The sequence below is a fragment of the Pleurodeles waltl genome, chromosome 8 (genome assembly GCF_031143425.1).
Source record: "Pleurodeles waltl isolate 20211129_DDA chromosome 8, aPleWal1.hap1.20221129, whole genome shotgun sequence".
In the NCBI taxonomy this organism is placed as follows: Eukaryota; Metazoa; Chordata; class Amphibia; order Caudata; family Salamandridae; genus Pleurodeles; species Pleurodeles waltl.
This window is the reverse complement of record NC_090447.1, coordinates 1,235,123,458-1,235,148,305: the sequence shown is the minus strand read 5'-3', so window position 1 is coordinate 1,235,148,305 and position 24,848 is coordinate 1,235,123,458.

Sequence of the window (24,848 nt, the reverse complement as noted above, 5' to 3'; positions counted from 1 at the left end):
AGTTCACTGAATAAGCAATCCATGTATGTGGTGTGTGCATTGTTTTTGTATCTCAGCCTCTTCCTTGTAAATCACTCGTTTTCTAACAGAAGTTCAAATCCAAGGAGTAGATTTACTAACATTTGGTAGATGCACCACCTTTTTGGTGCAGCCATGGCACAAAATGTAATTTGTGATTTACAAATCCAAGCATCTCAGATTTGTGTGGGTGTTTTCCCCAAAAACTAACACAAGGCAGCATATAGCCCTGCCTTGAGTTAGTTTGCGTTAGAGAGGCACTCTATGGGTGGAACATGATCGTTCCCATGCATTTACCCATGGATTGTGGTGCATTCCAAGATTTCCTAAATTTAGTAAACCTGGGAATGCACCAAAAAGCTACGCATCCCTGAAGCAGACATAATGAGGAGAAATATCTTTATTTCTCCTTATATTTTAATCTTTCTATGCATGCTGCATCCTGCATCCTGAAGCACACATAGAAAGAGGAAAATGCCTTTAAGGATAGTTTTTTGTGCAGGAAGGTATCGCTTCCTGCACAAAAAGAATTGTGCCTGCAAAGCAGCATCCTTCCACCATAGTGTAAGGGTGCTTGCGTTGGCACGAGGCAGGCCTCAGCACGCCATACATAGGATCACACAATTTGGTCAAGCTGGGAAGCTGGGACTGATAGCAGATTTTCTGGTTTCATATTCTGCAATTCTATTTCATTCCAATTCAGTAATGAAGTTACTTCTTTTTTCATCCTTGACTCTCCCAGGGTAGTGATAGCAAGTAGAGAAAGTTTACCCCAAGTGTGGTAGGGGGATAGTGATTCGGATACTGCATAGCACAGTATTGTGAAATCTATTAATCTTGTAGAGACTAGGGAGGTGATTCTAACCCTGGCGGTCTTAGACCGCCGGGGCCAGGGTCGGCGGGAGCACCGCCGACAGACCGGCGGTGCCCCGCAGGGCATTCTGACCGCGGCGCTTTGGCCGCGGTCAGTGCAGGAAAACCTGCGGTCTCCCGCCGGTTTTCCGCTGCCCCTAAGGAATCCTCCAAGGCGGCGCAGCTTGCTGCGCCGCCGAGGGGATTCCGACCCCCCCTACCGCCATCCAGTTCCCGGCAGTCCGCCCGCCGGGAACCGGATGGCGGTAGGGGGGGTCGCGGGGCCCCTGGGGGCCCCTGCAGTGCCCATGCCACTGGCATGGGCACTGCAGGGGCCCCCGTAAGAGGGCCCCTAAATGTATTTCACTGTCTGCTGCGCAGACAGTGAAATACGCGACGGGTGCAACTGCACCCATCGCACAGCTTCCACTCCGCCGGGTCGATTCCGAGCCGGCTTCATCGTGGAAGCCTCTTTCCCGCTGGGCTGGCGGGCGGCCTGAAGGCGGCCGCCCGCCAGCCCAGCGGGAATGTCAGAATTACCGCCGCGGTCTTTCGACCGCGGAACGGTAACCTGACGGCGGGACTTTGGCGGGCGGCCTCCGCCGCCCGCCAAGGTCAGGATGAGGGCCAAGGTGTTTATTTTAAAAGCAGTATGGAGTGAAACCTTCAAAATAACCCCATGACTCACTGACCACACCATGTGCATGCTGCACTTTCTCAACGCCCACCTTACCGCCACTCCGGCCCGGCAAACACTACTCCCACACCGCTTGCATCAATGTGGCCCTTGGGCACACGAAAGACCATAATTTGTGGCCTCTGGGAATATATTTGTGAGTACCCATCCACTAGATAATGCTATTGGTAGTTTTTTTTATAGTTGTATAACTATGATCATTGGAATGATTTCATCTTCTTAGTTCTAATTGCATGAGTTGTACATGATTTGCTATTTGATTCCTATTTAGTGAAACCGAGTGTTTGGGTTTGATTTATACCTGCCTATTGTCTTTCTTGCTCAAAATAGTACATTGATTGTATTATTATAGCAATTAACTATAATTAACTATGAATTGCATTTTGGAGTGTTATAATCAGATTTATCGTTTTTATTTTTATGCTTTTATTATATGTATTTTTAAACTTTACGCTGATAACAATTAATAAAATAATAATCTGCCTAAACTGAAGGTATTGTTCTGACACCTTCTTTAGTAATGTTTGCAGCTCGAAATTACCCAGCTCACTGAAATTAACTATAAACATTAGCGACCATTGTTTGTCAATGATAAAACACATAAACTGCTAATTTGCACACGAATGTTCTACCACAGCACGCTACATATCGTAATAATAACATTTTCAGTTTCTAATTCTGGAGGTCCAGGCAGTTTTGTGAAGTATGAACAGTCATTTTCGCTCAAACAAAACAAAACTCTACTTTGTAAGAAGATATGGAGCAGAAAGCACTCGATAATAATATAGAACATGGTGCAGACGAGTGCCCTATGTAATTTCTAGACCCCGGTGCCCCTGCTGCTTACTGTGTATTTTGATTGCAATCATGAAAGTTTAGTAAAAAAATCTGGATATGAGAGATTAGAGATCTGATGCTGCTTTAATTCAGAATCTCCTTCCTGTCCCCACTGTCTCATAAAAAAGAAAGAAATTGGACTCATTCAAAGAAGAAAGGTCAACATCTGCACCCCATGAGTTACATCCTCACATGAGTGCAGATTTAAGACTTAAGAACATTCACGAAGGTTTGCAAAGGTAAACCTGGAAAACGTTTGTGAATTAGTAAATGTGCCTGTAGGGAGGCAATCACACCTGCCCCATCGTATGCAGTACACAATTGCTCATGGGAAAAGGACACTGCATTTGTACAATGAAGTTACAAAAATCGTCCACTGGGCAAATAACTTGTCTTTGTGCAGAAATCTCTTTTCCTAAACCACTGCAAAGTTGAGGATGTTCCAGCCCCAACCTGGAAAGAGATTTACTCATGCCGCCCTTGACAGAAGTAGGGCTCTTAGGTATCAACACATTTCCTCAAAGGCGTAGAACAGGTAAAGCCGTTTGATACAAAAGGCCCGAATCGCTCGCCCCTTCCATGGTGGGAACTGGCTGAAGAAAAATGAGTGAATATCCAAAAACTTTTGAGTTTCTGGGTGTGTTCAAGCTACACTTAACTTTAGCGCCGTAGAATACTTGTCCCCTACCCATATGTCGAATTTACTTATAAGTGGAGTCACTGGAATTACTCGGGTGGTCAAATAATGAGGCATATTATGTGGTATAACGCCGCACATTTTGTGACAGCCTTACTTCCTCGTTTTGCCATTTTACTCATGGCAACTCTATCTGAATAAAGATAAATATTTGACCTCTTTAGTACTTGTTTAACAAATAAATGCAGCAGCATGCAACTGAAAGATGACTGCTCAACTTTTGCGGCCCTTCCACTGCCCAAGAAGACAACTTGCCAAGTTTTTAATAACTTTTGATCCGGTTGAGCTACAAACTTTTTTTTGTGTAAAATCTGCAGGTTTTGCAGCAGATGATGGATTATGTGGTAAATGTAACAAATCTCTAATTATACAGAAAATTCTGCAGCCCAGGATCACAACGTTTTAGTGGCCCAGTTAATAAGCAACATTTACCTTTCATATATTCTCCTTAAAAACCTCTATATGAACTTCAAGCAGATTTGCTTATTGTTGCACATTTTAATATGAATGGATGCAGTTGTTTTAATGACCACAGCAATAAAATTAATCATCAAGAATTTGAGACACAAAATGACATTTACCAATCTGCTATGTAAAACAGCACTCATAATCATTTAGTGAAGCGTATTGACCCGAAGTATGTAGGGGCTAGGGATAAACGCACTTTGGAGTATGCAAAGTAGTACTCTTGAAGTACCCTTTATGTACTTTACAGGCCTTTTGTGAATAGGCTCCAAAACACTTAGCATGGGAATAAAAGGGGAACAGTCAAGTGATATTGATACACAACTAATAGAAATAGAAAGGACTGATCTCAATTTGCACTTTTACCAATAGTGAGTTTTACATTTTGGGTTAATTCACAAAGGCATGCAAAGGTACATTAAACATTACTCTTGTAGTACTACGTCCCATAATCACAAATGCTTGTTGAATCTACCCCATTGTGAGAAATTGGGTTATTGGTTAGAGGGGATGAAACCATACTTATGCAACAACCACAATGTATGTCAGGGTGAGCCACAGAAATTCGCGAAATTACCCCGTGCTAAACCCTCCGGTAGCTTGGCACAGAAGCAGTCAGGCTTAGCTTAGAGGCAATGTGAGATATTTAATTTCAAAGTCTTAGGTAAAAGTAGAGCCAAAAAAGTGCAAAGCGCCAAATGGGGTGACCTAGTTGGACTGGCCTGGGATAAAATCACAAGTTCAGGCTGTCAACGGTGGAGCGCAGGCTGTTTAAAGGACAGGGATGGCTCGCTGGGCAATGTACTTTGTTGTATTTGGACTGAGATGTGAGGTTCTGCGCCGAGTTGCATTGATTCCAATGGGCCACCTATGAGGAGCTGCGAGGTTCTGCATCAAGTTGCGTCATGCTGCTTGAGTTCTGATGAGGCTGGTGATCAGGAGCTGCAAGATGCTGGGATGTGACGTCTTACATCAAGATATGTGGAGGTGCGTTGGTTGCAATGAGGCCACCGACCTGGAACTGCAAGGTGCTGCAATGCGATGCAATTTCATATGTCCTTTTGCATTGTGTTGTGTTGCACTGTGTCAGTTCTGAGGGAACCCACAATTGGTCCAGAAGGAGTACACTCTGATGCCAGCCAAGTTCCTGGGGGGCACCTCTTGGAAATCAGGGCTCACTCCAGCAGATGCCAGCAGTAGGGCACACGCAGGTCAAGTTGAGTCTGGGCAACTGGGCAGATGCAAGATAGGCTTCTGGAGCTTAATATATCCCTGTAGCTCAAAACAGGAGGCCAGTAAGTGAGCCCTTGGAGTCACTCTGGTGGTTCTGGGTTCAATGAAGCAATCCAGTCTTTGTTCTTCAGGGAGTAGGAAGTAGGGCATCAGCCCAGTCCTTCTAGCAGCAGGGCAACAGAGAAGTCCTTCTTCCGAGTCTTGCATAGGTCCAGAGGTGATTGGAAGAGTTGGTCTGAGGGTCCAATATTAATATCTGGTGCCAGCTTTGAAGTGGGAGAAACCTCTATACTTCCCTCCACATCTGGTTTTGGAATTTGCTTCCTTCCCCTACCTTGGCTCTGAATGACTCTGAGGAGTCTAGGCTGTTAAAAGACTAGTGTGAAGTGTGTGATGAGGCAGTACCTTTAAAGTGCAAGTGTGGTAGGTCACAGCTCTGCCCTTCCCATTAGGATGGCCCACCCTGCCAACACACATTCCCCCTTTATGATGCTGTCTGTGTCTGTGAGGAATTCACAAATGGCAATTGCCAGCTACACCTAGTTATGTGACCCAGGATAAGGCTGTAATCATCAAATTGCTAGGACAAGGAAACACCAATTTTCTAAAAGTAGCATTTTGAGAATCGTGACTTAAAATCTGAATTTACTATTAAATAGGGTTCTAAAGTATCATTCATTTAACCCCCAACCTAACATCCCTACCTGCTCCCAATTGAACGTTATTACTTCTCACATGTGATAAGGTATCCAAATGTTATCCTATGGGAAAAGTAGGCCTTGCAGTAGTGAAAAATGAATTTAAGAGCTTTTCACTACTAAAACATGTAAAAATGAAAAGACTTATATGTATTAAAAAGTAGATTGAGGCCTGGCAAAAGTTTAGAACTGCACACAGGCTTCAATGGCAGGTTTGAGAAATCTTTAAAAGGGCACAATAAGAGCTGCAGGCCCATTAGTAGCATTTAGTTTAGAGGCTCTGTTTTATGGGTTATTCTTAGAGATTTTGAATCATGGCTCCCTTGACTGCAATGTGGTACTTGATGATGAACTGTCAGTTGAAACCATACTTTAAGAATATACACTGAATAAGGTTTAAGTTTCATGTATAATTTTATACCTGACATTTTTGTGGAGCAGATTGTGTTTTACCTCGGGTGATACTATTATGTCCCCCCATTTTTACATGCATAACCTTTCGTGCAAAAAGTTGTATTTGTTGTATTTCTGATTATGGTCTCATCCTTAAATATGTTAGCCAATAGAATATTATGATGTGTTTAAAATATGTAAAATCTGGTGTAGTGAATTGAAACAAACCTGTGTATTCATAGACTCTAAATTAACTGATTTTGTTTGGTTGAGTTGTTTCATCTATAGCACATCTATCTTGTGCGTATGTATGTAGTATCAGAAATAACCCATAATGTTCTTAAGAGGAATTCTGGTCTTGCATGTTTTTAAAATGTGTGTATATTATGTGTTTTGCAGCCCTGAAGAAGTCCTGTTGGACAAATGATGTTGGCTACAGCAAAATCAGTGAAGAAAAAGAAACAACTTAAATAAACAAATCATGAATAAAGAATTGCGTCAATTGTGAAAAAGACTTCGGGAGTTTGTGCATTTTTGTACATTGTCTTTACTAATTTACTAACTTGCTGTGGGTGCTGAGTCATAAATTGTTTTTAAATTGATGGAGTTTTTTCCTGGGATGAGGAATAAGATGGCTGGTCCTCTAGGCTTAAGCACTGCAATAGTTCACTGAATAAGCAATCCATGTATGTGGTGTGTGCATTGTTTTTGTATCTCAGTCTCTTCCTTGTAAATCACTCGTTTTCTAACAGAAGTTCAAATCCAAGGAGAAGATTTACAAACATTTGGTAGATGCACCACCTTTTTGGTGCAGCCATGGCACAAAATGTAATTTGTGATTTACAAATCCAAGCATCTCAGATTTGTGTGGGTGTTTTCCCCAAAAACTAACACAAGGCAGCATATAGCCCTGCCTTGAGTTAGTTTGCGTTAGAGAGGCACTCTATGGGTGGAACATGATCGTTCCCATGCATTTACCCATGGATTGTGGTGCATTCCAAGATTTCCTAAATTTAGTAAACCTGGGAATGCACCAAAAAGCTACGCATCCCTGAAGCAGACATAATGAGGAGAAATATCTTTATTTCTCCTTATATTTTAATCTTTCTATGCATGCTGCATCCTGCATCCTGAAGCACACATAGAAAGAGGAAAATGCCTTTAAGGATAGTTTTTTGTGCAGGAAGGTATCGCTTCCTGCACAAAAAGAATTGTGCCTGCAAAGCAGCATCCTTCCACCATAGTGTAAGGGTGCTTGCGTTGGCACGAGGCAGGCCTCAGCACGCCAGTGCTCGGAGACAGCAGAAATGTTTCATATATTTGTTGATGTGGCAGATTTCTTCTGGCTTTCATTCATGCAACGCAGCACAGCCATTTTACCTGCTGCCCTGCTTTGTGTTAAAAATGTGTAAATGTGCCCCACATTTATTCTGTATGGTCTCTGGCATTCAGTAGTTCTGTTGAATGTCATTTTTAATATACTAGCTCGAAGAAACTGTTTTACAGGTATAATTAGGGTTAATAATAGGTAATGTGTAAATCTTACAAGGGACTGGGTCCTGATATGACAAGGAAGTGGCTGAGCCCAAAAGTTATGAAGATGCTCATGTATCCTTTCCAACTTTAACACAGTTGATAAAAGATTTAAAAAAAACATTTACTTTCACTTCAACAATTGAATTGCATTCATAGAGATATTAAATACAGACAAATCTTAAAACAGAAACACTCTCATGTCTTGATCTGTTGAAGCCGGCCAGTCCCAGGCAGCTGGAAAGTCCTAGAAAGGCTTCTGAAACTTAGGGCAGGAAAATACAAAATTTCTAAAAGTAGCATTTTCAAAACTACAAATATACATAAAATCTGACTTTACCATTAAAAGAAAAGTTCAAATTACAACTCATGTGAGTGTAAACAGTAGATTTCTGTCTGCTCCCAATCTGATGTTACCACGTATTAAAATCTAACCCAGTGTTAGGCTGTGGGAGAAATATGCCTTAAAACAGTGAAAAAAACACTTTAGGAGTTTTCCACTTTCAAGGGATGTAAAACTTAAACACATATGTCAGACCTTTTCAATACCATGCACCCTACCTATAAGCCTTTAGGGTCTTCCTTATGGGTGCCTCACAAGTATTAAAACTGAAGGTTTAGGCCTGGCAAAATGTGTATTTTGCCTGGTCGATGTGGCAGTTATTTACTACATTCCAGGCTGGGGTGGCAAAATGTTACTTCAGTTAGTGGCACAATGAGTGCTGCTACCCACTGGTAGCATTTAATTTACAAGTCCTGGGTACATGTAGTACTATATACTAAGGACTTACAAGTAAATTAAATGTGCCTATTAGGTATATGCCTGTTTTTGTAACATGTTTAGAAGGGAGAGCAATGAGATAGAGGCCAATTTTGACATGTTTAAGGCAGAGACCATAAACACCTTACCACTAGTTAGCAGGGAGAAAGTGCACATAGTCCTAAAAGCCAACAAAAATGGGTTTAGAAAAGAAAGGTAGAGGACAACAGTGGCTGGTGTACATGCGTGTTTTGGATGGTGACTCACCACCTGCTGTGAGCCCTGTCACACAGACCCCATGCATACTCACTCCACAGAATACTGCTCTGTTTGCCTGAGCCAAGTTGTAAGAAAACACGATCTTCTCTGAACGTGTTTTCATGCAAGCAGAGTAGGAAATGTACACAAGTCATGCTGCTTTGCCCAGCAAATGACAGGAAGAAAGTGCCTGAGGGCTCAACCTTATGTGATGTTTGGATTGCACATGCATGAGGGCGGTAATTCAGCCACATCTCTTCATGCAGCTACAATCCATGTCACTTAGGAGACATACTGCACATGCCTTTAGTAGTGCAGGACATGCACTAAAGAAATTCTGCCAGGGCTCTCATCAGTGCATCCCAATGACCATCTGAAATCTGACAATAACTGCAAGGGCGGGATCACAAGTCCTGTCCTTGCCTGTGATAGGACTGAATACCCTGCCCTTTCAGAATACAGGAAAGGCCATAAGGCGGGCCTTCCTTTTCGTTATCCCATCTCTTCTTTTCAGTCTGGCTACTCTGTACTCTGCATGCACTTTAACTTGCCACAAAGCTTCTGGAATCGCACATCATGGAGAGTGAGTGGTAAATGGTGTTTCAGCAGGCCTTTCAAGTAACAAAACCGATGTAAGTTAAAATGTGTTTCTGTTCTTACTTTGTGTGTGCAGGTGACTTGACAATTAAATTTCTAATACTCCTGCCTATTGCAAAGGTAAATCTGTGGCTTCGGTTGATTATTTGTTTGTAAGTTGTGATAAGCGATGAGAGTCTTTAAGTTTTTACAGGTGATAACGTATACTAAATTGTATTGTGATCCATCCATTTAATTTTAGACTTATAGTGCTGTACTCAGTGGGAAATCAGTCTTTAGTCCTTCGGCTTCCTTTGGCTCGAGCTCAGTGACTAATCCTAAAAGTAGATAGAAGCCTCCAGTGATTGCATGCAGTTTCAGTGGCAGCTACTAAGATAGTCGGGTGTGTCTCATCTCTGTCATGAGCGTGGTTACTCTGGATAGTCTGGAGACCTTCAGCAGACCTCAACACCACTGTGTGGGTGCTCCTGACAGTTGTAGTCAACTTCTGGGCTGATGCAGCCATTTATCAATGGCAGTTGTGACCCCAACCTGGGCCAATGCTGACTCTGGGGCAGTTACAGTCCATCTTGGGATGATTTTCACACAGTCAGACAGTTGCAGCCTGACCTCAGCCAATAAGCATAGCACAGAAGAGGCAGCCCTAACCTGGGCCGCTACACAGGACAAGGTAGATGCAGACTAACCTGGGATGATCTGCACACAGCAAGGTAGATGCAGCTCCACCCTGGGCCAATACACAGGTCAAGGCAAAGACCTGGTCTCAAACACATGACAAGGTAGATGCAGACCGCCTCGGGCTCATATACATATGTATGTAAACATTTGTTGTTCTTGACAGGAACAATGGAGAGCTGAAAGACCCTCTGCAGCATGGGTCATTCCTGGCTTTGCTTTCTAAGCTTTCTAAGAAAGTAAGCTTTCTGTGGGTGCTACCCTGGCCAGGAATATGCTGGGATTCTCCTACTGGAGAGCCTCTCATCCTGCAGAGCTAGATAAATTCCTTTCAAGGCACACAGGCAGGCAGGCTTGTAGGCACTAGACAGTCCCTCAGCTCCTCCAACAGAAAGTGCAGACTTCAGGTAATGTCCCCGCACATCTAGTAGACTGGCTGTCAGGCAGACTCCAACCCTGGTCACACAGCAGTCCTTCGAGTACCCTTAGGAGCGCTCCCTTCCTTGGTCATTGTGATGTTGATTCTGAAACAAAGTGGATTCATGCTTCTGTTTGTACATATTTTCCAAACAAGGGATATGAGTCCATTGTCTCAAACTTCAGAAATGGTTTGGGGTGGTTCTCTTTTGAGAGTCTTTCTCAGGCTGCCCCACAGAGAGAGCCTTTACTTAAAGTGATGCTTCTGACAGCAGGTCACATTTGGCGCTGTCTCCAAACTGGAGTACCCACAACATGGGCACAATGAAGTGTGAGGTTTATGCACCTGGCTGTCACCCGCCTGCCTGAATTAGTACTCAAGGGACGACAAAAGGGCTGGCCTCACCTAGAATTTTCATTGCCTGAGCCACTGAAACTGTAGTCCCGCCCATCACCGCTACCATCAATCAAATGGCAGTGCTAAAAAATAACTACTCTGCACCTCTTTGCTAACAAAGTCCACTATGGCATTTCTGAAGCTAGCCCTGTCTCCATCCTACTCACTTCAGTGAACCCACTTTCACCATTCAGACATACGAATGTCAGCAATAAACTTCTACTGCCTGGGGAAGCTGCCCTCTTTCTCCATCTTATGCCATGGTAAAACATGGGCATTTAAAATTATCTGCATTTGATTCAGTACTGACTTCTCTATAAATGTATTCCTCCTACTGCACATGTGCTGCACGCATGCTACACTGCACACAACATACACAAAGGATGTCAGTGGAAGGTTCTGTGTTTTCACATAACAGCAAATCTTTGCACAGGAGGGGCTAATAGGTCACATTCTCACTGACCCAGAAAAAAGGTCTAGTCAGATTTATGAGATCACAAAACATACGGCCTCATTTACGAGGCACTAGCAGCACACTGCGCCACCAGAGCATCATTTGTTTTACGCTCCAGTGACTGAGTGTGCCAGCCCATATTTATAAGGCCATGCAAAGCAACCTTGCATGGCTTTTCATGGCCTTGTAAATATAGACCCCTTTCAGGCGTAACTTTGTGTGAAAGGGGCCTTCCATGGGAGTTGCTTTGGATTTTCCCATGCAGCACCCTTGGAACCTGAAGAAATCTGATGCATTCCCAGATTTAAGAGTCTGGAAATGCGTCAGATTCGTACACCACATCAAGGGTGGCATAAGAGTGATGCAATGGGGAGAAATATCTTTATTTCGCCTTGTTGTTTCCTCTTTCTATGAGTGATGCATTCTGTAACACACATACAAAGAGGAAAACACCTCTTGTGATTGTTTCTTGTGCAGGAAGGTATCCCTTCCTGCACAAAAACAATCATCCCCACAATGCTGGCACCCTTGCACCATGGTGTAAGGGTGCCTGTGTTAGTGCATGGCAGCAATTTGTGCACAAATGCAGGGGGAGAGGACAGAAATGCACTGTATCTTATAGATACATCTGCCCTTTCCTGTGATGCAGGGCAGCGCAGCAAGGCACTTGCTGTGCCGCGCTGCACCACGGACTTTGTAAATGATGCCCATAGTATGCTGCAGCCAATGCCTTATGTGCTAAACCCAAGACATGGACTGCAGTCCTCTTTCCACTCAGAGGGTGCGCTTGGTGTGCCTCTCCAGGTCACAGGACAGGTCATGGATATTGTATTGTTAAGGACAGGCCTAGGCCGCAGTGCACATGCTAGAATACCGTGATGTTAGGGCCAAACTAAAGGTCGGAATACCATATGGTGGTATTCCTGTCCCACCAAAAGAGTATAAACAAATCGTAGCATGCTATTATTACCAGTTATACCATGCTTTCCATTCTTTCCTTATGCAGGATACTTAGCTAGAATTACAATGTGATTCTGCAGAATTGTAACATTTTGTAGCTGGCACTGCAGAATTTAAATTGATTAAGGAGACGAGATGCTAAAGCTTTCATCACTGAGTTACCTCAAAAGCTGCTTAAAGGTTGTGACCTTAACAATAGATTTGTCATAGACAATGATCATTCCCTCCAACAAAATAACCTATTTAACCTCCATGTTTGTTGTTTTTGAGGACATCCGCAGAAGTAAAGCTGTTTTGCTTTTACTCAAATTTCAAGTCGCTACGCGTTCTCTTGGCACATGATAGAGATGCTTTGTTTCACATCATGAAGGAGGTTCATGGAATCTGAAATTTATGTAATCATGATATACCATCATTATTTCATGTATTATTTGTCTGTCCAAAACTGTGGTGTGTGCATGAAGACAATCCTTCTCCTGGCCAAGGTCTTTCTTCCCGTGTCTGCAGCCAAGTAGTTTAGCACACTCACGTAGATTTGCCACTCTGTATTAGAATATGCTTGCTTGACCTGTTGTACTAATGGATGCAGCACCTCTGACTGCCATTTCCAAGAACTGCAAGTAAGAGATTTTAGTGGTACTCAATTTGCCATCCTTGGGAGTTTGGAAGTCTGACTCTACTCTGCTGGCATTTAAATGTAGGATCTTCAGGTCCCTGCTGACATCAACAATGAGTGTTAACTCCATCCCCCATTTTGCCATCTTTACAGGCTTGTTTTCATTTGTGGTTCTAGTCCCAGTAGACTAAATATCCAGTTCCAGCAGACTAGATGTTACTATAATGTTTACCTATAATGTGCTAGGAAAATTAGCTTAATATATAATCACTAACTCCTCCTTCATAATTTGGCTATTCTGCACATACTATAATACAGTACAGAATATTTGTGTTGTACTTATGCAGGAACATTTTGTCTTAAAAAGTGTATATGAGATTAACTGAATACTTTGGTCACAATTCTAGGAAAGGCAGAGTGATGACTTCATGGGAGAGGCATCCTCATCCAAGTTCAGGTTGTACAGGGTGTGGAAAAACACCCAGTAAGACCGAATGTTTTTCTGAGCACATTTTACACCTGCTCATAGCAGGAGAAAAGTGTGCATAGAAAAGATCAGAACCTGGAACTGCATGTGGGATTGAATGCAGTAATTCTGGGTCCAAAAACTCAAAATTGCTGTTATTTGTGTGGAGATACCGACCAAATTCATAACTTCAATCCTCATACCACCAATAACCTGCTGCCTCAGAATCTGGGCAAATTGGTCATTTAAACCTTTGCCCTAATGCAAAAACAGATGTTAACAGTATTCGCATCTGTTTTTGCACTAATGATGATTCAAAGCTTTGGGCAAATTGCACGTGCTTGTAATTTACACACGTTTTTAACCTGAGCGCAAAATGTAAAAAGTAGTAACAATGCACACAAAATAGGTGCAAAGACTATTTGCGCTACTCCCCATTTTATTAGATCAATGTGCAATTTATCTTCATAAAGGCACCCTATGTCTATTGTAGATGCTATTTGTGCTACTATGGGTATTCACCTGTATGGAAAATATTCCTTTTGTGTGTTGTCACGCTAGATTTTTCACTTTTTTCTGGATCCTATTTTTTTGCTGGCATTACATCTATGTGCACTATAAAGTGCTTGTGCTTCTCCTTTAAACATGTTTATTTGATAACCTCTAATTGACACATTTAACTTGCCTACAGATTCCTGCTTTTAATGTCACCCCAAAGTACACCTTGTTGCCAACGATGGAGAGTGACTGCTATTTAAAAGTATAATATTTACAAAATTAAAAATTGCATGTTCTTTCAGTGAGTAGACCACAAAAGCTATTTTCACTAGCAGGGCTGCAACTGGATCTTCAAAAATGTCAATATACAGGTTCTAAACTAGCCATTCAACTATTACTTTTATAAAAAATCCAGTTCATGGGTGAAGTTTGATTTTTAATAACAATATACTTGATAAAAATATAAGAAATACAACTTTTAAAAAGTTACCTTTTACCTGCCGGAAGCTCTTGGAGGCAATTTGCATGAACCTGCCAGAAGCTGCCCAGATAGTCTTAGATATTAATGATATGTGAAACATGCTCTGAGAGCAGACAGTGGCTTAGGACTGATGACAGGATGGAATGAGGGTGAAAAGTATGATATAAATCAGCTTAGGAAAAGATTCTGAGGAGGCTCTAAGAACTTCAATAAATTGTAAGGGACAGACTAGAGACCTTCTTATTCACAGTTTAGTGTGAGGGGAGACAAGGAAAGGTCAGCTGATGATCTTTAGTACCAAGATAACCATTTGTTTTCCAGAGGAAACTGGTCCGAGATCCAGGTTTTGGTACTGAGAAGAAGGGGGCTGCTCATTTCCATAAACCCACTCCTCGCTGGCACAGATGCTCCCTCCAAGGGCAGAAGGCCTGTGCCATCTTGGATTTCCCTTAAAATGCTGCAATGTGGAATAGTTTGCAGTTTGGTAAACTGAATGTGCTGCAAATGGGGGGAAGGGTTGCCCCGGAAGTCATCATCGCCTACTGGCTAGCACAAAACCATAAATGTAGCACTCCAAAGCACCCTCCTCAGAACACTTTCTGGACCTCTGGAAGAATCATAGAGGACTAGACCCACTGTCTGTGACCTAAGAGGAGTCCTGAAAAACTGGACCTGTTCCCTCTTGTTCCCAGAACAACTAAATTAATTTGAAGGCTTTTTTGGATCATCTCCTGTGTGGCTACAGGGACACAACAAGCTGCACAGACCTTTTTTCTGAATGACCATTTCTCCCTTACCAAGTGGACTGGAGCTTGCTGGCAGCCTCTAATGGAGTGAGTTCTGGCCCTTAACTATCATCCCTGAAGTAGCAGGAGCCTTATATGTGACCATCAGGATCTGCTCCACACACCCTGAAAAGTTGGGCTTAGAAAATGTTTGAACTTCCAAGACCTTTGCAGCCATCAAAAGGACCTTGGGGCAAAAGTGACAATTGTTGATACAACTTTCTTGAATACAGCTACAGGCTCGTCCCACTGAAAGATTTTGAGCTCATTAAAAAGGACTGAGTCAGAAGGTAAAATATTTAAGCGTGATGAACCCACTTGGTGTATCCAACTAGTGCTCCATTGTGGTTGGCATGAAATTGCACCTACATCCCGGTCTACTGCTTCCGTATACAATCATTGGCTTTTTGGTGCTACTTTTCCTTAAAATCTTAAAAATTCATATCTTTGGTTTCCCTTGTTGGTGTGTTTTTGTTTTAGTGTTCTTTTTAAATCACTTTTTCCTTGATTTTCTAATTCAGTTTGTGTTTTTACTGTTTATTTGTTTTGAATTTATTACTGTTTTGGTACTGCAAAAATACTTTACACATTGCCCTAAGCTAAGCTCATCTTCTGTGGTGCCATAGCTACCCGGGGGCTGAGTTCAGGGTAATTTAGTGACTTTCCAGTTCTCCTAGACAAGTTAGTGTTATTGTTCCTTGCAAGTAATAATCCACTTTCTTACATGTAATTGACATTAGAATCTAAATTATCTGTGTGTGCAGTATGCACATGTAATTACTCACATATTTCTGGTAACCTTCATTACCCAAATTTGCTGTCCTCCCCATCCCAGTTATGAAGCTTGAACTGTTCTCACCTCCGGCAGAGGATATACCACGCATGAGACACAACTAACCCTATTGGTTAGCTGTCTCACCCTTCCCTGTTGGCTATCAACACAACCCACTCCGATGCAGCTCTTCCTCTGGTTTTACCAAGTAGAAACAGGGTTGGAGGTGCAAACTGTACAGGAGGGAGACATGTGGACAAGGATGAGGAAGACAGTGAATCGGCGCATGTCCTCCTTGTCCCAGTCCTGAAGATTGAGGCTCTACCAAGCAAAAGGTGCACCGACAACCATAATGCTTTAGAAGTTTATTGGTATAACAATTACATCATTGTTGAATCAATGAGCAATGCATAATATCATCATCTCAAAACTGCAAATTGTAATACTGTTGAAACCAACGAACCAACTGAATCTGATAAATCTAGCTGGTAGTGCTTTAGAAACATATGAAGTGATGACTAAGTGGCTGCACAAGAGATTTAATGTATAGAAGCACCTCCAGCTTCAGCCCATGAAGCTGCCTCTGCTCTAGTAGATGTGCCTTGATTATGTGCAGGGACAACTTTCACTACTGTCTTGTAAGTCTGACTAATTGCTTGACAAAGCCATCTGCTCAAAGTCTCACTGGGCACCTAGAGGCCATTAGTGGCTGATCCCTGAGAAACACACAAAGACTTGAACACTCTAAAGTCTTTTGTGCAGTCGAGACAGACAGATAAAGCTCTTTTGACATCACAACTTCCTGAGACATAGGAAAAGATAAAGGAACCTGTGTAATGAACTTAGGGTCCAACCTTAAGAGCACTCTGTCCCGAAAGAAACACCAGTAAGAAAAAGATTACATCAGTGACCCCAATTCTCCTTTTCTCTTTGCATATGTAATGGCAACTAACAATGCTGTTTTTTCAGACACCCAGTAAATATTTGCCTTTTTAAGAGGTTTGGAAGAAGCCAGTTGTAAACTCTTGAGCACAATAGAATGATCCCAAAAAGGAACTAGGTTTGAGGAAACTGATATTTTGAATTGAAAACTTCTGAACAGTCCTGAAACAAGTGGAGACATGGTAGAGAAGTCTCTCTGGAAATTGAGTGCCTTAATGGCAACCCATGTAAAAATGCATCCCTGAAAAATTATAGAAACTGAAAAGGATCCACTGCTATAGGGTCAAAATCCTTAGAAGAGCACAATGCTTTTTGTAGGACTTAAGCACAAACAGTTTGCATGATGCTTGGATGTCTATTGCCACCTGAGTTGAATATCCCACCTGCTCTAAACCTACCGCTTCACATTCCATGCCGTCAGTTTTAGGTGCTGTAAATGAATTGATGGTAGAATAGGATACTGGAGAGGGGAGAGTTGGAGTGAGAGCTGGAAAAACTCCCATTTAAGAAGGTTTATGAGACACAGAAACCAGTTAAGACATGGCAAAAAAGGGCAATGAGAATCACCGGCCTCTTCTCCTCCTGACTCTTCTGAAGCACCCTTGAGAGGAGTGCAATTGGAGGAAACACATAAGTCATCTCTTGTAGCCAATGGATGGCAAGAACATTCAGGCCCCAAGCCTGAGGAACCATGTTTCCATACAAAACTAGGAATCAGAGCATTTTCTGGCAATGCAAACATGCTTATCTATCCAAGGAGACCCGATTTGAGCACAAGTCCCGAATCGAGCACACATTTAATTGAGCTCTTGACTTTACAGATGGTAAGTAACAGAGATGGCATATTACAATCAAGACTGCCTGCTCTGAAATTCAATGTACCGTGGAGATAGACTACTCATAAAGCTGAGAGGTGAACTTCGGCCAAGCAAATTTGTCTGATGCTGAGTCAGCATTTTTCTCCTTGTACTTCCTGGTGATTCAGGTAGCACAGGGTGACCTGGTTGTCTGTCCAAACCACCATATTCAAATTCTCTAACTGGGGAGAAACACCCTGAAGTGCCTGCCATACAGAGGTCAGCTCACTCCAGTTTAAGGACTGGATTTCTTCCCATTTCGACCACAGTCCATTTATCTCCTGAGCTCATAATACTGCACCCAACCCCCACTGGCTGGCATCTTTTTTACGATACATTGGGGCTAGAAGACTGAAATGAACATGCCTTGTCAGATTGGCTGTAATAACTACCACGCAAGTTAGTCCAAGCAAGTTAGTCTATGAGGAGAGGAGTAACTTTAATCTGGGACTCATTGTTCTGGGAAACTAGTGATCAATGCTGCAGGATGTTGCTCACCAATGGTTTGAGATGATAGATTTCCCACAGCACGAGAGCTGTTGCTGCTGCTATGAGACCCTGCACCTTTAACAATGCTCTTGTTGAAAGACAGTTGTGAGTTTGGAGATGTTGACGACCTACTGTATGTTCAGTAATTGTTGTGGGGGAAGAAATTCCTTGCTCAGCAGAGTAGTGACCTGAACTCCGATAAAAAGCTTTTCTTGAGATGGCTGAAGCTGTGCCTTTGGAAATTTAATAATGAACCCCAGAGTCTGAAGAGTTTTGTTCATCAACTGGGCATTGTCTTGAGCCTTACAGAAGGAAGAAGCAGACAAAGTCAATCATCAAGATATAGAATTATACCTATGTCTTTTAACTGCAGGTAAACAACAACTGGAGCCAGTACCTTTGTGAACACTCTCAGGGAAGTTGCCAATCTGAAAAGCAAGGTCTGGAACTAAAGGTCTTGTCTGACTCGATGGGTAAACAAGGATATGAACATTCAAAAACAACAGAAGGCGCTGCACTCCTGGAGGTTTCTCTTTGTGGTAACTATTTATTTCTTCCAAAACGCATAAAGTCAGACCCCACAACGCGTTTCGACTCTCGTCTTCATCAAGTGGTATCTCGTCTGTATTCACATTATTAACACAATCACAGTTTATATATGCATGAAGCATTCTGGGACATATTCATTTATACTAGTGCATTCTGGGATTTATAGTTCTCTAGTGTGTTCCACCTGGGGCTTGTTCGAAAGTTGTGACATCATTATTTCCATTTTAATAATCAGCACGGCTTGATACGTTTTCACTTTCAAATCGGCTCCCATAAAATAGTTTAATTACTTCATTGCCTTTATCTCCGTGCATCTGCACATTTAACTCTCATGCCGATATTTTAAACAGTATTCACAAGTCGTGTTTATTTAGGATATGAACATATGCATCTTTTAATTACAGCGTGACAAGAAAATTGTTCTGTACCACAGAAGTAAGTATTGACTGAACTAATATCATTCTGAAGTGATCTACCTCTATAATTTTGTTCAGGGATTTCAAGCCCAAGACAGGCCAAAGCATGCCATTGTGTTTGGGAACAAAGAACAGGAAGGAATACAAAACATTCCCATCTTTCCTGTGAGGACTGCTCCTTTGTCTAAGAATGTCTGTAAACCTTGCATCAGAGCTTGCCAATGAATTCTGTCTTTTGGCAATGGAGTAGAAAGGAACCGATCCCAGGGGGAATTGTTGAACTGAATTTGATAACCTTGCCCTTATCACATTTAGGACCCATCTGTCTGTGATGGGTTGCTCCCACTGTAGATAAAATTGTCCCAATTGCACTGCAACCTTGGGATAGTCATTTTTATGACTGATCGTGAAGAGTTTTGATGGTTGGTACTTGTTGCCCATCGCGGCCCCCTGGCCTCAGGCCCAGCCTTGAAAGGTACATTTATTTTATACAGACTGAGTCTGTTGAAGAGAGATGAAGGATTTATTTCATGTAGACACCTGAAGGGTCCAACTCCAGACCAAATTACTTCTGACCAATGAGTGGTAACTTGTGACCAAAGGATGCTGATAAGTCTCCAACTTCCCACATTTCACCCATAGAAGGTCACAACCAGAAATGGCTTAACCAACTGAAGAGGCGACTGCATAAAAGACTCAAAATAAATATCTGAGAAAAAACGAGTGAGAAGTTCCATGTTTGCTAAAATGGAAGTAAGGTCTTCACTGGCCATGCAGTGTTTGAGAGTTTTTGAAGAGAGCGCAAGAAACATACGCTGCACATGTTGGCCCAGATGGACATATTTATAGCAGAAAAATATCATTAGAAAGAAGCCTCATCCTTCTTGTCCACAAAATCTGAGAGGACAGAATCCTCTGAGGCCAAACTAGAAGTTGAAGCCATCACTGCTAGCATTATATTAACTCTGGAAATTTATAGGAACTGTTCCTCAAACTCATTCAGCAAATAATAATTATTCAAAAAATGAGAAATTGACTTTTTATCTGGATCTTTACATTCCTTAAATAGCATGTTCCTTATGATGTAATGGAGGGGCAAATCACCCACCTCAGCCTCAGCATATTGATATAAAACCCGTTGGATTGCACAGGCTTCTCCTCAAACCTGAGTTTTAAGAGTTCCTTAAACAGAGGAAGCTGGACATATTAGTCACGTTCATCAGACAGACTCCTGTTCATCATCTGTAGCCAGTTTCTGCCTCTCTGAAAGTTCAGCCACAGCAAAATCGACAGCCTCCGTGATTAAAGACTGTATATCAAAGTGGGAAATGTGAGTACCTCTTCCTCCCCCTCATTAGGTTGCTCAAGATTGTGCTCCTTTTGCAGAGCTTTCCTGCCCTTCACGACTGCTAACCAGGAACACCAAAATGCCACTACAGCGTTCATTTCCTGGTTGTAAGGATTGCCAGGGTGCCAAAACCCATCTTCAAGATCTTGGATACAAACTTTCATAATGCTGCCTCCCAAGCCAGCCGCGAGTGATAAGATACTTGCATGAGCAACAAGCTCAGATGCTGCACAGAGCGGCTCTCAAATGGCCCAGTCCGTGACATCACGATAGCTCCTTGACTCAGCATAGCACATGGACAGGGAGCGTGTCAAAGAACAAGGGGCCAGATGCAGGAAACACTTTGCGAGTCGCAAACGGCAAAATCTGCCGTTTGCGACTCGCAAATGCGTGTTTCCAATGCATCTCAGAATCGCAAATAGGAAGGGGTGTTCCCTTCCTATTTGCGATTCGTAGTGGTATGCAATACCATTTGCGACCGCATATGCGGTCGCAAATGGTGTCGCAGTTACCATCCACTTGAAGTGGATGGTAACCCACTCGCAAATTGGAAGGGGTCCCCATGGGACCCCTTCCCCTTTGTGAATGGACCCAAAACTATTTTTTCAGGGCAGTTAGTGGTCCAAGGGACCACTATCTGCCCTGAAAAAATACAGAAACTAAAGGTTTCGTTTTTTTTTTTAAGTGCAGCTCGTTTTCCTTTAAGGAAAACGGGCTACACTTAAAAAAAAAAAACTGCTTTATTTAAAAGCAGTCACGAACATGGAGGTCTGCTGACTACAGCAGGCCTCCATGTTTGCGAGTGCCTATAGTCGGTATGGGCCGCAATTTGCGACCCACCTCATTAATATTAATGAGGTGGGTCTCTGCGACCGCATACTGACTCGCAGACGGTGTCTGAGACACCGTTCTGCATTGCAAATTGCAAGTCGCAATTTACAATTTTCCTACATCTGGCCCTACGAAGCTTAACCCTGCGCCAGGGACAAGGGAAGGAAAAAACATAATACAAGAATTAAACTTTTAAAAAGAAAAAAGACGCAGCATAGTCTAGCTTACCTCCTATCTGACGAGGACAGAGAAACAAACAGGAAGAAGGGTTGCCTGAGAGTAGCTTTTGTAGATAGCCAATAGGAAAAGGTGAAACATCTAATCAACAGGGTTAGTTTGATCTCAAGTGTAATATAACCTCTGTCAGAGGTGAGAACACCTCGACTTTCAGGAATGGGACAAGGAGGACGTAAGATGAGGGGGTAATGCTCTCTGCTGTGTGGTTGTAAGTTTTGCCGCCCGTTCACTTTATCAGAGGGTTACTCAGTATCCACCATTACTGCAGTGATGTAACTACAAGTGTATTTCTTTTTTCTTTTCAAGTTTAAAATAAGCCAATCCTGCTGCGCACATGACTGAAGCACTCCAGTGAAAATTGCTTTATTCTTTTGAAGACGTCCTATTTTGTGACATTTCTATAAATGAAAGGTGATCCCGACACTGCTAAGGCTTTCAGGGAATTGTTATATCACTATGATTCCAGGGGCACCATGGTTTAGTCACACTTTCACGCGCACTTTGTTACCTTTGATGTTTTCCTTTGATGGTGCAGAGCCTTCTTTTTTTCTCGTTAAGGCTCGCAGTGCCATTCTCCCAGCAGTTCACGCTTTTTTCAGGCAGTTCCCGTTCTTTAGAAAGGGCTGTTACGGCAGCACTTGAAACGCAGCAGCCTTTATATCTAATACGCGGAAACACAGTTTTTTTTGCCTAGAAGTTAAACATTTATAAAGACTATGGTAATTTCTGTATTTCTATACTCCCCACAACAGTAACTTTTTCTCAAAAGGGGTGCCACATTCCTTGATTGAGTTTGTTACTCAGCAGCACTGAGTTGCAGAGTGTTGAGTAGTTCATATATAATATTAGAAATGGATGCATGGCATAGATTTATCGAGCTGCTGATTTTAACTCTGATTCAGGACTGCTTTAGCTCTCTAATAATTGATAAAGTGTACACTGCATACCTAAGGAATTCGCATAAAGTTTCTAATATTTGTGATTAGAGCTTTAGAAAGATTGCAGCTATCATATTTAACATAGAGCAGTGGTTCCCAACATTTTGACTTCTGTAGACCCCCACTTTATCATTACTGGAAGCCAGGGACCCCCATTGAATCTTTATTGCAACATATGGACCCCCCCATTGAGTCATTACTGTACTTTTAGCCAATCAATTTATACACACTTTATTAATCTGTTAATATAAGTTACTTTTCTAAGCAGTCACGGACCCCCTGAGGAGGCTTTGTGGACCCCCAGGGGTCCCTGGGCCACAGGTTGGGAACCACTGACTTAGAGTTTTCCGGTTGTACCCAAAAATCTTTACATCTTGAGTGCCATATGTAAAAGAGGTCTGACATGGCTGGGCCATCCCATGCTCATGTTTGCCCTCCCCACTCCAAATGGTCTTGACAACAGACAGACAGGTGGGTCAAACTGCTGATTGTAGCTACAGAAGTCGTGCATGCAAGATCTCTTAGTATGAAGTTCATCCTACTCCACTGGGAGCTGTCATGTAAAAATAGCGATAGATGTTATTCCTCTAAATCATGGGTACTCACAAACTTTTTCTCGGGGGCCAAAATTGCAGTATGGTTTGCGGCCGAGGGCCGCACTGAAGTGACAGCGGGGCGGGGGGGGGGGGGGGGTGGGGGGGGCTTAGAGGGGGAACAACCACCCCGCCCCCTTTTTCAAAACATTGCTAAACAATGCTGCATTTTGAATCCAGGTATAACTACAAACCTACAAAGAGGACATTTTGAAAAACATTTTTATTATCAGACAATAGTAATCTTAAGAGGCATGGCATGGTAATCCTTGTGAACAGGATATTCAGCACAGGCCCAATGCAGCACAGTTTTCTCTGAGTCTGGAAAATAGGTATGTCAAAGGAAGACATACTAAGAACTTATTTTGCACTTCATGTCTCTTATTAGTGTTCTGTAATCTGGTATTATGTCTGAAAGGGCAAGCCTTAAGAGCTGATCCAGATGTAAGTCTGTTAGCTTATTTCTGAATTTACTCTTCAAAAGTCCTATTGTGGAAAACGAACTTTCGCAAACATATGTTGACCCAAACATACAAATTATTTTCTGGGCCACTGTAAAAAGAACAGGAAATTTGTCAGAAGGCACAGTGTTCCAGAATTCTTCTGGTGCCTGCCCCAAAAAAGATGCTTCGAGAGCTGAGTTGTGCTGCATGTCTATCAGCTCCTTTTGTGCTTGCGGTCTTTTCACGCCAATAAGTTCAACAGCATCAACATTTCGTGCACTCACCATCCAGGGGTTTTCAACCAACCTGAACAGGGGGTTGAGGGTTCTGAATTGAGAAAATCGCCTTTTGATCTCCCCAGAAATTTCCTCAAGACATGCACCAAGATTTAGCGTTGGCAGCATTTCTTGTGCATTTGGAAACCTCTGAGTCACAGCCAACAGTTTTGGAAAGTGGGTGAAGTCAGCAACATCCAGTTGTTCTATGAATAGCACAAGCTTACTTTCAAATGAGTAAATACCATTCATCATGGACCACACAAGCTGTTGTTTGCCTTGCAGCATCAAATTAAGAGCATTGAAGTGTGCAAATAGATCTGAAAGAAAATGGAGCATTTAAAGCCATTTCACATCCTTTAGTTCTGGGAATGTTTGACCTCTGCTATTTGTAAAGTGTTTAATTTCAGGAAGCAAAGCAATGGACCGGTCCATAACTTTCCCTTTGCTTAGCCATCGCACTTCAGTGTGCATCAAGAGGTCTGTATATTCAGCTTCAGAATCCTGCAGCATAGCCTTAAAAAGTCTATGGCTAAGGGCTTTGGCACGAATAAAATTAACAATTTTCACTGCAAGCTTTAGGACGTTATTCAGTTCTCCATGCTTTAATTTTGCACACAGAACTTCCTGATGAATAATGCAGTGGTAGTCTATTACAGGCTGTCCAGTGAGCTTCTTTTTAAGCAAGGATACAAAGCCTCTGTCATGGCCTACCATAGCAGGAGCGCCATCTGTTGTGATGCTAACAAGACTGTCCAGTGGTATGTGATGTGTTTCGAAGTAGTTGCAGATACTGTCCAGAATATCTTCTCCTCTTGCAGTGGTAGAAGGCACAGGAGCTCTTCTTTGGGATGAAGCGATTGGTCCAAATACCTCACCCAAACTAATAACTGGGCCACATCGCCTATATCTGTGGACTCATCCATGGCAATGCTGAAGAACGGTGACTCTCTGACAGCTTTGATCACCTGCTCCTGGATATTTTCACCCATTGCCTCTATTCTGTGTGCACAAGTGGAATCCGATAGCTGTAATGCACCAATTTCTTTTAAAATGCTGGATTTGTTGCTATAGTTTTCAAACAAAATTTCAGCTGCTGAAAGGAAACATTTCTTCACCAGCTCTGCCTCCGTGAATGGCTTCTTATGTTTGGCAAGCAGGTAGCATATTTTGAATGATGCTTCTGTAACAGCCTCAGATTCCTTCATTTGGCAAAGGAAGAGCTTCTGCTGGGAAAGAAGTGTTTGCTTTAACGATGCCACTTTTGCTGAACGCAGTTGTGAGTGCAATGGGAAGTTCTCACTATAACTTGCGTGTCGAGTTTTGTAGTGCCGTTCCAGGTTATATCTCTTAAGAACATTTACTTTCTCT